The following is a 16,544-nucleotide window of genomic DNA, read 5'->3' on the forward strand; positions in this document are numbered from 1 at the left end:
AACACAACACTTCAGTTTACTCCACTGATTCGTGAACTCGCTGCAGCTAACTTATAACAGTGGTGAGCAAAGAAACAAATCGAAATCAAGACCATTGGGTGAGAGAGTAAGTTCAGTTCGGAATTCAGATTTACCGTTATATTAGTTCACATGTGGTATAATATGTTAAGCATTTAATTCAAATTTTAAGTTCCGTTTGCAATGTAATTTATTTCAGTTCAATTTATCATATAGTCTTTTAACAGTCAAAATGATGCTAGTAGTGTAAGTGTGTATTAGTGACTTACAGTGATGCACTATACTTGCATATTTCACACCTAAATAAAGTTTTTTTAACACTGCCTTAACACACTACGTTAATACAATCAAAATTAGCATAATTTTACAACTAGATGCTCCTAATATTAACTAACACTTTCGGATTTTGTTCCTTGCTTCACCATCGTAGAAAAAAAAAAAGGAATTTCAGTTACTTAGTTTGAAAATCACTTAAGTTGTAATGGCGATTGCTGATTGGCTGGACTGTCGCGCTGAGCAACGTCTTTAGTCGCAAAAATCACACAAATAAGCTATTAACAATACCGTTGTAATTGCGGAATGTCACTATTTTTTAATATAATATAATAACACTGAAAATGTTAAAAAGTTCATATAAAAATAATTTATAAGTCCGTTGACAGGTTCAATAGTCTTTAGAGCGTGTTTGAATATCGGGAAATGTACTGGACAAATCAGAGGCATAGAGTCAATGCGTGGTATATCTCACTTAAGTTCATAGACCCGTGTTGCTTAGCAGGGCAAATTCAATTTGAGTCATCAAATATCAATAGTAAAAATTAAATAAACTTATAAAGTGTGAGTTGTATCGGCACACAGTTGTCGTTAATGTAATTTAAGGTTATTTTCTTGCAAATGTAAATGTTATGCGCCGCGCAGACTCAGCGTAGTAGATGGACTGATCCATTTGAATCTGAACAGCGAGGTCCGTTCGCTTGTTGGTAGCTACCGTGTACATTATTTACGTCTTGCGTAAGAATAATGGCGTTTTCGCAAGAAACTATGACCGGTACGTTTATTGCTGTCGTGAAAAGGAAAAAATAAATAAAAAATTGGTTGTCTGAAAAGTCGGTTTACGGACGATAGTTTAACGTGACAACGTCATAACATAACAGTGATCAATTGATTGCATACTTTTATAAATAAAATTGAATCTTTTTTATTGAATTATCACAATTTTGTATGGATACAAAGAAGGAGTGAAATGAAATCTACAATTTAATTGATAAAGTTACTTTTATTTGCACTCATTAATTCAAATATGTTTATTACTTCAACGAACAGACTATTTTAACTATAACTTTTGTACATGTTTGCTATTTAACTTCTTCAAATCTGTGTTATTCTGTTGAGGTTAGGACGATGATAGGAAAAGTAGGAAACGAATGGGAGTGTTTAAAGTTTAATGTGCCTCGAAAAAGTCAAATCGATGGTTGTTCCAATCGAGTGGAAGAGAGAGAGAGATGCGGCGCAAGCGTACAACGAGCGTAACGGGACAATGTGCGTAACGGGACAATGAGTCATCCTTTTTCGTGCGTGCAGCCTGCGTTCATCGATTTATTAGACTTTGTCACGTCAAAAAAAGGGGGGTTGGTGGTTTATCGTAATTTATGCTTTGTTGAAGGAAAACCTGTATTGGCTCTTGCTGCCACGTATTTGTGGGCGGTACACCTAAGTAGTCGTCGGTCGCGAACATCGAACATTGCGCTGTCGTGTCCGTTACCATGCTCTTATCTACATACATATGTACGCGGACGATGGCAAACGATCGAGAAAAGAAGGGGGGGAGGGGGGGTGTTGCCAACTTGGGCGAATCGGTTGTCGGGGTTTGGGAGGGGGGGGGGTAAGTCTTCGATTTCCCACACCCCTATTAGTACACCCATCCTTTGCCCATTTTTCTTTAGTCATACTTCTTTAAGCGCGAAAAAAAAAGAGTGAATTTTAAACGATTCGCGCGCACCATGCAACGGAATTTTCATAGAATGAAAAAAAAAGAGCTACATACAAATAAAAATTATGTGTACTCTTAAATATTACACTTTCGTGACTGTTATAGAATACTGTTCAATCTCATTAAAAATTATATATTTATCGAATCGTTCGACTTGCAGATCGAAATTTTAAATCATATAATGAATCGGCTCAAATGACAAAAAAGACGGGGAAAAAACAAAAACAAACCCCGGTTTTGAACCTGATTTTTGACAAGGAATTTTTATTAAAATACAGACCATCTTGTTGAAAATTCGTTAAACAGGTAACACTATAAAGTATTCCTTTGGCGTCGTGAATTTTGGTTCGCGTCATCCGACACTGATTGCTGCACCGTGGTTGTTACACATTTCAGTTTCATGACTTCCATCACATTTACTTACACTTCTACAAAATGCATATACCAAGAGCTAAAATTTTATACATGAAAACATTCGGAATATGCACGGACGCGAAAAAAATAAGTCTGTCTGACTCGGGGTCAATTAATGTAGGCTTCTCAACAATCACGAACGCAGGCAACCTGAACCTAGGTGCAGGTCACGTGAGGCGACAAATGGGTAGAAATTTTGTCAACCCTTTCCCCTCCCTCTCCCACCTCCCCCCTCTCCCCTCCCTCTATCCACCCTCTCTCCAGTCTCTCTCCAGTCTCTCTCCAGCCTCTCTACAACCTCTCTCCACCCGCTCTCCTCTCTCCACCATCTCTCCTCCCTCTCCTCTCCCTTCCCTCTCCCCCCTCTTTCCCCCCTCTCCCCTCTCTTTCCCCCCTCTCCCCCTCTCTTTCCCCTCACTCTCCCCCCTCTTTCCCCCCTCTCCCCTCTCTCTCCCATCTCTCTCCCCCCTCCCCCTCTCATCTCTCTCCTCCTCTCTCTCTCCCCCCTCTCCTCTCTCTCTCCCCTCTCTCCTCTCTCCCCCCCTCTCCCCCCCTCTCTCCTCTCTCTCCCCCCTCTCTCTCCTCTCTCCCCCCTCTCTCTCCTCTCTCCCCCCCCCTCTCTCCTCTCTCCCCCCCTCTCTCTCCTCTCTCTCCTCTCTCTCCCCTCCCTCCTCTCTCTCCCCTCCCTCTCCCATCCCTCTACCCTCCCTCTACCCTCCCTCTACCCTCTCTTTCCCCTCTCTTTCCCCTCCCTTTCCCATCCCTCTCCCCTCTCTTTCCCCTCTCTTTCCCCCTCTCTTTCCCCCTCTCTTTCCCCCTCTCTTTCCCCTCCCTTTCCCATCCTTCTCCCCTCTCTTTCCCCTCTCTCTCCCCTCCCTCATAACTTTCTTCTGTTTGTGTTTTTACGTGTTTATGTATGTGTTTGTTACTGTTTGTGTGCTTGTTTGTTTCTGTTTGTGTGTTTGTGTCCCTTTGATGATAATTAGTCGAGCGAATGCGTCGCGTGGAAGCTGGCTACGAACATTCTCCACTTCGCAGCTCAGCCTGTCTCTACATAGTCTGTCTTGTCTCAAAAGATGATGGTTGTAGGCTACCATTGGTTATCCATTTCCTGTCACCTGCAGGGCAACACAAGATGTGTTAACGAACATTGTCGCCAGAACAGTGACACAAGGATAACGTAGTTGTTAATTCAAGAAATATTGTCTACACTAGTTTTAACCCATAGTATTCAATGTTGATGAAAAGGCACCTCTTTGAATTTGGTGAAACGTTTTGTAGTAAAAGCGTATACTATCAACAATTTTATGAATTTTATGAAAAAAAGAAATTTTCTTTGGTTTCGCTTACTTTCAAATATATATAATATATATATATATACACACACACATATATATATATATAATTTTCTGGAGTATTTCTTAGTGAATGCCGTATTATTTTGCAAGCTATTAATAGTTTTTTTAAGAAAAATCTTTTCAAAAATAACATTCAATTCACCATTCACGTAGTCACGATTATTTCATGGACAGTTTAAGGTCAGGCACAAAAAAAATGGCGGGCGCTATATTTTCATGACTGAGAACCTTCCAGAAAAGGTACATAACAAAAGATTTTTACCTCTTGTAATTCATTCGACGCTCCCGAACGAACATTAGTTCTTGTTCTTCCGCGTTTATTTAGCCTGAAGTTTATAAATTCTTCCTTCCTCTGTTTCTTTTTTTTTTTTTTTTATCTGGCGTGATGTAGGATGCAGGATTGAAGGGGTGGTTGGTTTGGGGAGGGGTGGGAGGTGGTTGAAGTTTTTTTTTTTGTTCCGTGTGTTGACTACCGCCGCTGATAGCGGCAGTACGTTTTCTCTCGCCCTTTTGGGAGGGGTTTGGGATGAGGAAGGGAAGGGGGTGTAGCTAGCGACGCGTGTCCTGTTCCGCATGCAGCGGGCCAGTTCGTTCATTATCTACCTCCGGGCAGGCGTAATTCCTCCCGTGTGTGGTCGGTGCTTCGAGAAGGTTTTAGGTGGTGGGGGGTGGAGGAAGAGGGGAGTTTGTCGGGGAAATGAGAGGGGATGGAAGGACGCAACCCGTGAGGGGAAGGGGGTTAAAGGGAGGCGTGCTTGGTCGAGGGTCGAGGCAACTCGTGACAAACATCCGCAAGTGTTCTTCTGGTGGAAGAAGGATAGAGAGGGAGAGAGAGAGAGAGAGAGAGAGGAAGATAGGTTTGCCGTCGCGGAGGGAGAGAGTGTCCGTGAGGGAAGTACCACACAGCAGACACAGACACAGTCAGAGAGACAGAGAGAGAGACAAAAGGACAGAGGCCTGCCGTAGCGAAACGCAGGAACAGTTTGTGAGTAACTCTGAAGCCCCCGCGAAAACATGCCTCCTCGCCCTGGGTTCTTGCTGGCGCCAGTTCTGGAAGCACCAGTTCAGTTGGTGATAAATGCTTTGGCGGTTCCCTCGATCAAGGAATTTCATACGTTTACTCGTCACGGGAGAATCCAGACGTGGCGGGGGCAAAAGTTGGAGAAAATTTGTAACTAATCCTCTCAAACTATTGTAATTTTTTTTTCTAAACAGTTAATTGTTTTCCTTTGGTTGTTGTTCATTATTGTATAAACCCCCCCCCCCCCCCCCCCCATGCACTCTCCACCTCCACAAAAGAGGTTGAATTCCGATAAATAACACCCCTCCCATTTTTGCTTTTGGATTCCTGTTTTAAGCTGGATACCTGAGATGGTTTCTGTTCTGTTGATGAATGTGTCCTATCAATAAACATAAAATATTTTTTTTTCTAATTTAGTGTTTAGTGCATAATTTTCCCTTTTCTTTTCAGTTGTGGATTTTTCTGACCAGCTACACTCGCTAAAGAACCAATTGCGTTTCGAAAAAAAGTAGAAGGTATGAATTAATATTAGCTTTTATTTACTTATTGCCGTTTGTATCTATGTAATTTTGTACTAGATTATTGTAGTCCACAAGATCAAACAGAGGCAATAAACCAAACTAAGCTGATACTATGTTTAACAGCTATTTGTTTAAGTTGCATTTAAATTTATCAGGACTTACTCCACTATCAAAATTATTAAATAATGTTTTTGTTACACGATAAATAATAAATTTCACTCTCTACCAGTTGGATTTGAGAACCACTAAAATATTTTCTAGAACAGGGTGTGGCATATATTTTGCTTTAGTAAAGAATAAGATAATATTTCAAATAAAAGATGTTCTCACTGCCAAAACTGTGAACAGCCTATTCCAGGCTGAGCTGAACATTTTGAATCCTTGCAAAGTATTTTTTTTTTTCAGTTAAGAACTGTCCTATTATATTTTCATTATTAACAAGCATAATGATAGCTAGGTCTAAGATGGTTATATGTGTCGTTGACAAGAGTGGCTATTGTAATTATATTTCACATAGCTGGAATGCATCATACATCACTGATAATCCCCATGATGCTTCACTGTTCACAGGATAATTTAGTTTACATCTCGCTAAGCCCTCCGACATAACGCAAACCATTAGGAATTCATTTTGTAAATTCAGTGATCGAATAAAAAAAGTAAATAGTAAATATATTTATAAAATTGACAAAATATCGTGTCTACGTTCCGCCGCTTCCTAACGATTTGCCAGAGTTGAGAGACAGAATTAAAGATTCTTCCATTACTCCGGACGTGTTTAAACAAAGTGTGGGATGAATATGACATTAAACTGTTGTAATATACAATTGAAACAGGGACATTATTTTATGAACATTCTGTATATCCCTAGATATTAGTTTTTTTTATATTTTTGATTTTTAATTTTTTGTTATGTTTTTTATTTGGTTTTGTGTTAGAGGACACTGGAAAACAGGTGGTTTATATGCCTTTTGACCCATTTCCTTGCATGGCCAATGACAAGCGAGCAGGCTTCTGATTGGCCGTGCACCTGAGAGCTGATATTGGCTTTTTTTCTAGGTGAGAGTGTAGTTGTTTGGCTGTGGTTTTTTGTGGTAAATTTTTTTCTGTTTCAATTAAATTTATCCATATGTGTAATAACTATCTATATTTTTATCAAAATATATTCGGAACCTTTGAAGATATTACAAGAAAGCACAATTTACATTTGGGGTGACAACGTAAACCATGTATGAATTTAAAGTCCATTGCGCTAGATATTTTTGGTTGGATTATTTCAAAGAGACAAATTTTATAGGGCCTACATTAAATTTGGTTAATATATTTTATTTTCTAGAAGGAAAAATATTATGCTTCAGAGTTTTAAAATCACAGACACTTAAATAAAATCTATTTTTCAATAGATTACCTTTTTACATGACTTGATTCCATTATTTGATAGAAACATGGTTTTTAATGACTTAAAAACTGGATGTGCTGTAAGCCAAATATCAGTTCAGAAGGATAACCACCATAATCTCGCAAGTATCCCGAGCATTTTGAGTGGATTAGTTGTATCACCTTTTGTTTGAGGTGCAATGCGTTGCCAGAGAAGGGATATCATAAATATATCTAACAATTTTCAGTGCGAACACACAAAAAATATAATTTAATACAATAATTTTTTTACATGGAGACATAAAAACGAACACGGAAAACCAACGGCAAATTTGATGGTATTTGAAATATGTTAGGAATTTAAAAAAAAAATTAAACACTTAGTATGTAGGTGTATTAAATTCGTATGAGTGTTAAATATAATTTTTGACCTCATTATTTATGCTTAAAATAAAAGTACTCAACTTAGTTCTAGTGGAGTAGTTGTTTACCAACGTTACAACCACAATGATGGTTCCATACCATTATATTAATAAGTCACTACATTATGTCCCAATGAAATTCTGTGGGCCAGATTTCAACGGTAATTATTTTTTCATAATTATAATTTAATATTTATTTTCATCTTTCTCGGTCCACGGCCGGAAGAAGGCAGAGAGAGAGAGAGAGAGAGAGAGAGAGATAGAGAGAGAGAGATAGAGAGAGAGAGAGAGAGAGAGAGATAGAGAGAGAGAGAGAGAGAGAGAGAGAGGAAGGATTCACTTCCTGAACTCATTTGTTTGGAACTTTTTTTTACACGTAACATTAAAAACTTTTCCATTCGTATAAGGATGAAATTTTTCAGACCACAGATTGTTTCCCCCTTTTTCAACTCCCTGCCCCCTCTTCACCATTATTCAACCCGCGAATGGAAACTGCCCTCGGGTCAGAAAAGCCCTTACGAGGCTACGGCCGCGGCGTAAATTGTGAAAATTTACCAATGCAAATGTCAAGGGAAGGCAGTTGGACCGCGCGCGGGGCGGCGTTGCCGCGGTTGAATTAATCCTTTTGAAGTCTGGCAACGTGGCATGCGCGTGCTTGAGGGCGGGTAGAGACGCCCGGGTAATCCGTGCGTCTTCATTTCTTGTTTGCTGCCGTGAACTCGGTGGGGACGTACCACAGCGCCGAAATACCACAACGGCGAAATACACTAACGCCGAAAAATGTAATTGCAGGACTGCCACAAAGGTTAGGTTAGGTTAGTTTAGACTAGGTTAGTTTAGACTAGGTTAGTTTAGACTAGGTTAGACTAGGTTAGGTTAGACTAGGTTAGGTTAGACTAGGTTAGACTAGGTTAGGTTAGACTAGGTTAGGTTAGACTAGGTTAGGTTAGACTAGGTTAGGTTAGACTAGGTTAGGTTAGACTAGGTTAGGTTAGACTAGGTTAGGTTAGACTAGGTTAGGTTAGACTAGGTTAGGTTATATTACGCTAGGTTATATTACGCTAGGTTATATTACGCTAGGTTATATTACGCTAGGTTAGTTTAGACTAGGTTAGTTTAGACTAGGTTAGGTTATATTACGCTAGGTTATATTACGCTAGGTTAGGTTTTTTTGTGGTATTTCGGCGTTGTGGTACACTGCAGTTTTCAAGCTGTCGGCGTTGTGGTCAATTTTGACATTCGGCGTTATGGTATTTCGGCGCTGTGGTAACGACCCACTCAGGTTAGGCGTGTTAACATAAATAAAATTCTTGCAAAAAATAATCTCATAAAATTTGCAGCGAATCCTCTTTACAGCAGGTGGGGGTAAGCTGACCGATGACGTCATCGCCGGGAAACGGAAGTGAGGTATAGGTAACGGAGGTAACTGACATTACTCGATGACACGGGATTTGAAATGAAGTGTTCAAGGTGGAGGGGGAGGGAGGAGACCCCCTCTTAGGGAATGGGAAAACCATACAACACATCGATACAACGGTATTTCCATATATCGCTTAAATTTTATCTATAACGATTTGATACTTGCCTTTGATTTGCTTACTTACTATAAAATTATTATTTAATCATGAATTGGATTGAGCTAATGTAAAGAAATTAATTAATATAAATTTCCTCTTTCTAAAGAATCTGAATAAAATTAATATTGTAAATTATTTTTATTATTCAATAATACTTTCTCAAGATTTTCCATTTTTTTTATTGGAGTTATTTTTAATTTTTTAGTTAATTTTTTGGATTGTTATTGTTATAGATTTCTGAAGATGTCAAACAAAAATTTATACAGATAATTTAAATATATTTTTTGAAAAATATTATTTTATTCAAATTATTTTTTATTGGAACAAAATATAAATAGACAAATAGCAGCACTTAAATATCGATACCAAATTATCGCTATTTTGAAAATTTAATGTCTATATTTCCGATGTTTCCATATATCGTTGCCTTCTTTAGGGGAGGAACCCACTAATAAAGTAAGGAGTAAAACAAATTTAAAACTCTGCAGGTTATTTTTCGAAATGTTTTTTTTTTTTTTTTACAATAATTGTGAACACTTTATTTATTAATTTCATTGTTTAAGTGAATTTTTGAATAATTTTAATTTAATCTTCTCCACTGCCGGTAACAATTGGTTCGATTGCAACTGAGACAAATAGTCTTTACTAACTAAAAAAATAACATTTATTATTTGCTCATATGTGTGTACTTGCAAGAAAGTAGAATTTATGTTAAATTTAAGTGATTTTAGTTTAACAAATTATAAATTTACGGAATAAAAATCAAACAAATATGTTGACAGCGCACTCTTAACAGACGAAAACATGGAAGATCCAAGATGTTCGCCATAAAATCATACTGGCTGACATAATATATTCCTTGATGTTAGTGGATGGAGGTCAGTCTGCTGGTAGCCTCCATGGAGAAAGGATCCTTCGCCATTTTTTCCCCTTATTGGATTCGAACCGAGAACTCAAGGATGTGTTTTAATAAAAAAAAATTAACTTTATTCAGTAATTTTTTTTCTCGGATAGTAATTACAGATCTTCGATATGGTGGCCTTAACGAAAATTGAAACGTAATTAAAAACACACATTCCAATACAGCGAAAATGTTAAGAATCCGAGATGGCAGATGTGACATAATATTTCATAATGGTGGCTGAGGTTAAGGTCAAGGTATCTCTGATGGGGCTTTTGGGGAAAAGTACTCCTTTCCGAGGACATTTAGCTTCTACAGACATTTTCAGGGAAAAAAATGTGAAGTTTTCCTTAAAAATATTAATGTTTCCCGCGAAATAGGAATTTTTTTGCATATTTTTTAAAGCTCTTTAGGCATATTTTTTTCTCCTTAAAACTGATAATTGAGTCATTATAGCGAATTTTTGGCAAATTTTGAAGTTCAAAATCAAAGGGCAAGGTGTGACGTCACAATCAAAGATGGCGTACCCCCTACACCGACACCACACCCTGAGGATCATTCATACACTACTTAAGAACATATTTTTTTTTAACTGGTTAGCCATTTTAAATTCTGTTTTGTATGGCAGGTAGGTGTTACAAATGAAAGTATGTTGATTGTAAAATAAAGCCGGAAGCATCTTCTGGTACATTTCACCGTGTATTTCCCCCCCCCCCCCCCCCCCGATGTTAAACGGGAGGTTAAACGGGACCGTTAACGCGCGTGGGGAAAGCCGCGGCTGGCAGGGGTGTCCATAAACACCTGTCTCGTCTCGATGCGGTCGGACGGCTTAAGGGGCCTCCCTAGTAGCATCAGAAGTTAGCGGAACACTATGTTTTTAAAATAATGATGGGACTTTATTAATCGACACTACGAATCTGAAAATTTTTCACCCACGAGAAGATAATACACGAATTGTCTGTATACTTTTACATTTTTGTTTTTTTCTATCAAAATATGAAATAAAAAATCACCAACTTGTCCAACTTTGGGGCCATTTTATACTGCTTAGGAGAATGACAGAAAAAAAGTACAAGTCTAGAAAAAAGGATAATTTTTTTCTGAAGAAATTCATGTATTTAAAACATATAGTCATCGCTTTGAATTCCGAGATATCTTTTCCACAATTTCCGCAAATCCTGAAAGTTTTCCACCGTCTCGTGCTGCCGCTCGGCGAAGCCAGCTCGCAGGCCACAGCTCAGGTAGCCGGGTGGAGGAACACGTGGCCGGAGGGGGAGGCAGGCTACCTGTGTGTGCGTGCGTGCGTGAGAGGGAGACAACCCACAACCGGCACCGGTAAAAGATAATCCCGTGACCGAAAGAAATTCTCAGAATTGCTTTTAGTGTGCCTCGCCACAGTACCATGTGCTCGACTTACTCTGTGACTATATTCGTGTATCTCTAAAACATTGCTTTTGTTTAAACTACAAATATCCTAAAGCTTACCATACTAGATCATGTATTACGAAATAAAGTATTGAAACTAATCAATCAACACATTGAAAGTTGTCCTACAAACTATTTATTGGTGGCTTTACAGTCTCGCTAGCTAATTCGACAAAATTTATATTTAATTTTTAACATGAAAATACACTTCATTGTTTTTCCTTTTATTTTTAATAAAAATTCAAGAAACAATTATTATACCACCCAATATTTTTTAAAATTATTTAAGTTTTCCAAAATAATTTTACACATCTTACAATGCCGGGGAAAAATTTTATACTGGTATTAACCAAATGGTTAACTATTCACAAAAGTTTTGATACTTAAAAATGTAGGTTTTATATAAAATGTATTTTAAATTAAAAGAAAAATCGTATATTGAAAACTAAATGTCATTTTGCTATGATTTATGGTTAGATAGATATCTGATTGCCTGCACTGTTTTAAAAATGTTCATGGGATGATATATAAAAAAATAAAAACTAGGGAAGTTCTATATTAAATAAGCTAGTCAGAATTATGTAAATGTTCCTCCTGGCGCAGGAATCACGAGGAGGATTGAAGATGAGGTCAGTGACCGATCGCTCACATATGTAGTTATGGATGGTACGTTATTAATTACAAAATTCAAAAACCATTTTGAAGTTAAAAAGTATAATTAGTGGCAATGTTTAATAAAGATGACGTAAATTTTCAGATAAACTTATTTCTACAGCTCAATTAATTAATAAGGGCAGGAAATAAATTTTTTACAGCAATTGTACAAAATTATTAAAAAAATGTAAACCACAATTAATTTATCCAAAAACCAAAATTAAGTAAATATTGCCCACACATTACAACATCCACGAAAGAACCTTGCAAATTATTTTTGTTATATGCATTATTTTGCATTCAAGTTCTTTATTTTTTTATACTTCACCTACTTATAATTGTTACATATTTGGCACATGGTCCGTCACGCCCAATTAAAGGGCCTGAATAAGTAGAACGCGTTTCTGATCAAATTGCACGCCTGTTACTTTACCTGCAACCCGGAGCGGTGTGAAATAAATTATTGTACATTCGTGACGTTGGCAATCAACTTAAATATTTATGAGTTAAAACCAAACATAACTATAACGGATAATCAAAGAAATTTTGAAATTTTGAAAGCTTGTTCTGTTTTTATATAGTACACAAAGCAGTTAAACCATAAATTATTTGTTGTTGAAAAAAAATAATCCTTAACCTTTCATGCTTTTTTTCATTTATTTTTATTACCAGATATTTCCGTTTAAGTAATACTTATATATATAACAATATAGCAATCTAGAAAAAAAAATTAAGGTAGTCTTATTCCAAATATGTTATGATAGACGTTAGTTAACTAAGAATATAAATTCGCTTTACAACCACAGCTTGTACACAAGTAAAAAAAAACATGGTTCTACTTACAGGCCGTATTGAACGTAGGGTAGGTTTATGACAAATACAACAGCAATAAACGTATGGCTGAGTCTGCTTTCATGTACAATTTTTTTTTAAGTTATCACTTTTAAAGCGGGTAAAGGGTACCTATCAAGTAGCTTAGCATTACCCAAAGTGAATGTCGTGCTCCAGAAAATGTTCGAACTATGTAATATTTGTATCACTGTTGCGTTACAGACCTGCAACTTTTTTCAGTGCGCGATGTCACTCTCATGTAAAAATATGTCGTGTTTAGCACAAACGTGTTCGAATGAATCCACATCGAGCTGCCAAAGAATACCTATCGATGTCGGCAACATACATAAGTATACAAACCAACGTTTACAAGTGTATTCATACGTAAGTATAAAACTGGCGGCGGGCCATGATGCAGTTGGTTCTTCGCGTACAGTCCACTGACGGGATAAGAAGCGTCAAAGATCTTATATGGCTATTCTGTAAACTTGTATGTCATTTCACTGCCTGCTTTAGACAAACAACATCCATTACTTTTAGCTTTGGCTTGAAAAGAATTACTCCGGCCGGCTTTCTTATATTACTTATTTCAGCTCCTCGTGCGACCAGTGTGTATACCTAATTTGTCCGCGGCCTTATCTTTGGGTGAAAGTTATTTGTAAGGGAAGTTGTATCGGTAATGTTCATCATGTATTACATAACAATTCGACTTAGATACGCACATGTGTTTTTAAAATATATGTTTAATAACTTGCAATACAAAGTATGTGTTGAATTTCATGTATTGAATTTTTTTTTACATTATGTACGAACATAATAATCACAATATTTCATGAGAAATTTTTAAAACATTTTACAAAGTAATCTCTAATTTCTTCCACACCTCATGGTTAACCTTACTATTTTATTTCATGTTTCAGTTGATTTAAACTGTTTGGAATCATAATATGACGGACAATGAAGAATATTAGTTTCAGTAAATTTTATGAGAGGATTTACTTATTACATTAAATATACCTCAATTTTTACCTCAAAGGAAAATAGTTGCATATAATTAAATGATAAATATTTGTTTCCTATTAATATAGTTTATGAACATAACTTATTGTTATAAAACCTACATTAGTTAAATTGTGTTTTTGTAATGCTCTCCTATTTCAGTAAAATTTTTGGGCAAATTGAATAGCATATAGTCGATCTTTAACATAAGCTTTTGGAATACATAAATATAATAAATTATGTTCTCGTGATTTTAACAATTAAATATTTCTTCGCATGAAAAAATTAATTAACTAAAAAATATTTCAGTAATTTATACTTAAGGACTAAAAATTTTTATTTTTATAATATAATAATATTGTATGTATGTATACTTTTCTGAAAAAAGTAGATTCAAGAAAACAAATTTTCTTTTTTTTAATTTTGTTTTTGAACTTACTTGACAAGCGATATTGAACTTCAACTTTATACTTTCGGTATAGTACTTTTCGATTTATTTTCTCCAAACGGGAATTAAAAGTAAAGAATAAATAACATTTTCCTCTATAATTATTGCAGCCGTATACTGAAAAGTTTAACTTTCCTTTATTTGCATGACGCGGAGCTCCTAACTACACAAAATTTTTGTTATTTATTTTGAACGTTGTATTTATGTTTCCTTACAAACTTAAATGAACCCCTTAACATTTAATTTCATCAAAAGTTATACAATATAAGTATCAAGTTAAAATATTTTTAAGTGTAGTTGTGGCTATTTTGTTGTTGAAAATGACACTCTTAAGTTTGAATGAAAGTGAGATATGATAAAATTATATTTGTAGTTAAAAACAGATAATTCATTTCAAATTCAATCTTTTGTTACATGCATATTTCCAAATAAATTTGACAATATATTAAATTCTATGCATTTGAATCTATTCGTATATTCTGCAGCATTAATTCCTATAAGCAAATACTTATTACGTACAATGTACTTTTAGTCCTGTCGTATAGTTATGCAAAAAATTGTATCAAAAGTATTGTTTCTTCTATGCGGTTATGGTTTAAAAAGAAAAAAAAGTAATTTAATTTATTTTTAAATTCGGTTGTCAGTAAGAACACGTATTTAGTGTAATACGACATATATTATTCTGTTTATTAAAACATTACTATCGATAACTCCATTTTAGATTTATCTGTCTATGTTATATTTCAAATTGATTCTTTTTCTTCGGCTTATGACAGCAGCAAATTTTGTTTTATCGCATATGTAATGTTTTTATGTTTTGCATATTATAATTAATGAGTTAGTATTGTTGGCGGGTGAGGCTTTTTCACAAATGGACGCGTTCTTGGCGGCTAGCAGGTAGGACGCGTGTATTACGCAGGCTGGATAGGGAAGTACGACTGCGGGCGAGCTCCATGATAGAAGCAACGGGAGTAGTATCACTCGGCTATTTGTATAGGTTGGGATAGCTGTGCGAATGGTAGAACAGATCACGGGACTATGGTGAGGAAAAAGGTCCCAAGCTCGACATCCCGACGATGAGACCGTTTACGAACTGTCGATGGATCATCAGGAAAGTTAAAAACTTCTTCAGAAACTTGAGTCCCTCTTTCAAAATTCAGTTTAATACCTGGAGATGACTATATTCGGTGTTCTACCAAGCGAAGCATACTCTTAATTCATTACTAGTTGATGTTTAATATTTTGACGCAAAATAAAATTGTGAATCAGCTTACTTTGCTCATGCCAGGTTTTACAAGTTTTGTCAAAGTTAATTAAATGAATAAAAATTGTGTCCCTTTGTTACTGGCTACCCGCAAGAAATTATCATGGTGAATAATAATAATTTTAAGTCGACATGTAATATTTTGATTTTTATGGGATTGTGTTTTGGTAATGGTGTGTGTAACTGTCTTGTGTATTTTATTACATTCACTTCACGTAACGAATTGTCTGAACGTAATGTTATTGTTTGTTTGTTTTAATATTTCGTTTTATTGAACAAAGATACATAGTTTGCCACTTCGAGCGACTACAGAAATGACAATACAATTAGTTTACAGTGTTCCAAACATTTTAGTTTCCTCTACTGTACATGGGGGGAATATTTTTTATGTTATGTTTACTGAAACCATTTTACGCGCTAAGTGAGATGTTGCGATTGAGTAGAAGGGAAAATATGTCATAAAACCCTGCGTAATGTTATGAATTCCATTCATTCGTTTACTCTGTGATCCGGAGGGTCTAATGTTAAGACTGAATACATGTGCACTTCCTCTATGTAGAGTGGCTTCATTGAGATGAAAGCAAAGCTCACGTTGATGAAATACTTATTAATTAAAAAATTAAAATGTTGTTTTATGCTTCAATTTCTGTTAGTGTCGTACACAGATTAAAAATGTAATGCAGAGTTCCTCAGTTTTATGTATATTGAAATTTGCTCATGTGTAGAGTAGTTATTAAAAGCATAAAAAACATATATGACGAATTGTTGTGTATTATTTCCATTAGGCGTGACCATGAAAATAGATAAGATTTTATCATTATGTGAAATCTACATTTTAAATGTTGGCATTTAAATATTTATGAAAGCGTGTGATCTTAAAGCACTATTTATCTATTAAGGAAGTAGGTAGTTTCTTTGATTTTAGAAGGGTTTTTTAAACAAACAACTAAATTAATTCAAAAATTTGAACTACTGCAAGCAAAAAATACTTTATTCCATTTTTATTTTAAAATTAGCCATTGTATTCTACCTTGCTTACACTCTATTATCGAAAAATATATTTTTTTGACAGAGATGAATACCGTAAATTAATACACAAAACATACATGTTTTCGTATGATACAATAATTGCTAGTGACAGTGACGAAACCAACATTATTTTGATAGTTTGTATAGAAAATCCCCAACAGTAGTGGTGGTATATTTAGGGATTTATTTGTAGATGGGTAAGTACTATTCCACAATAAAAAGGAGTTATCGTCAATTATCAAAGCAGCCATATTTCGTATCTTCTTTGACAGCCTAAATACAGCACCAAATGACG

The 16,544-nt window shown here is 35.8% G+C and overlaps 1 protein-coding gene across 21 annotated transcripts in view; it reads left to right on the forward strand.

The window, feature by feature from the left end:
• LOC134536810 (uncharacterized) overlaps positions 1-16,544 on the forward strand; it is a 187,729-nt gene that overhangs the window by 72,761 nt on the left and 98,424 nt on the right. For 19 of the 21 annotated variants that reach the window (XR_010075882.1, XM_063376750.1, XM_063376749.1 and 16 more), the window contains exon 2: positions 5,252-5,316. The exons of the other annotated variants lie outside the window; for them this stretch is intronic. The gene's annotated coding sequence lies outside the window, so the exon portion shown is untranslated. The remainder of the gene's footprint in view (positions 1-5,251; positions 5,317-16,544) is intronic. 21 annotated transcript variants of the gene reach the window in all.

Source organism: Bacillus rossius, chromosome 11, assembly GCF_032445375.1.
Source record: "Bacillus rossius redtenbacheri isolate Brsri chromosome 11, Brsri_v3, whole genome shotgun sequence".
Lineage (NCBI taxonomy): Eukaryota > Metazoa > Arthropoda > Insecta > Phasmatodea > Bacillidae > Bacillus > Bacillus rossius.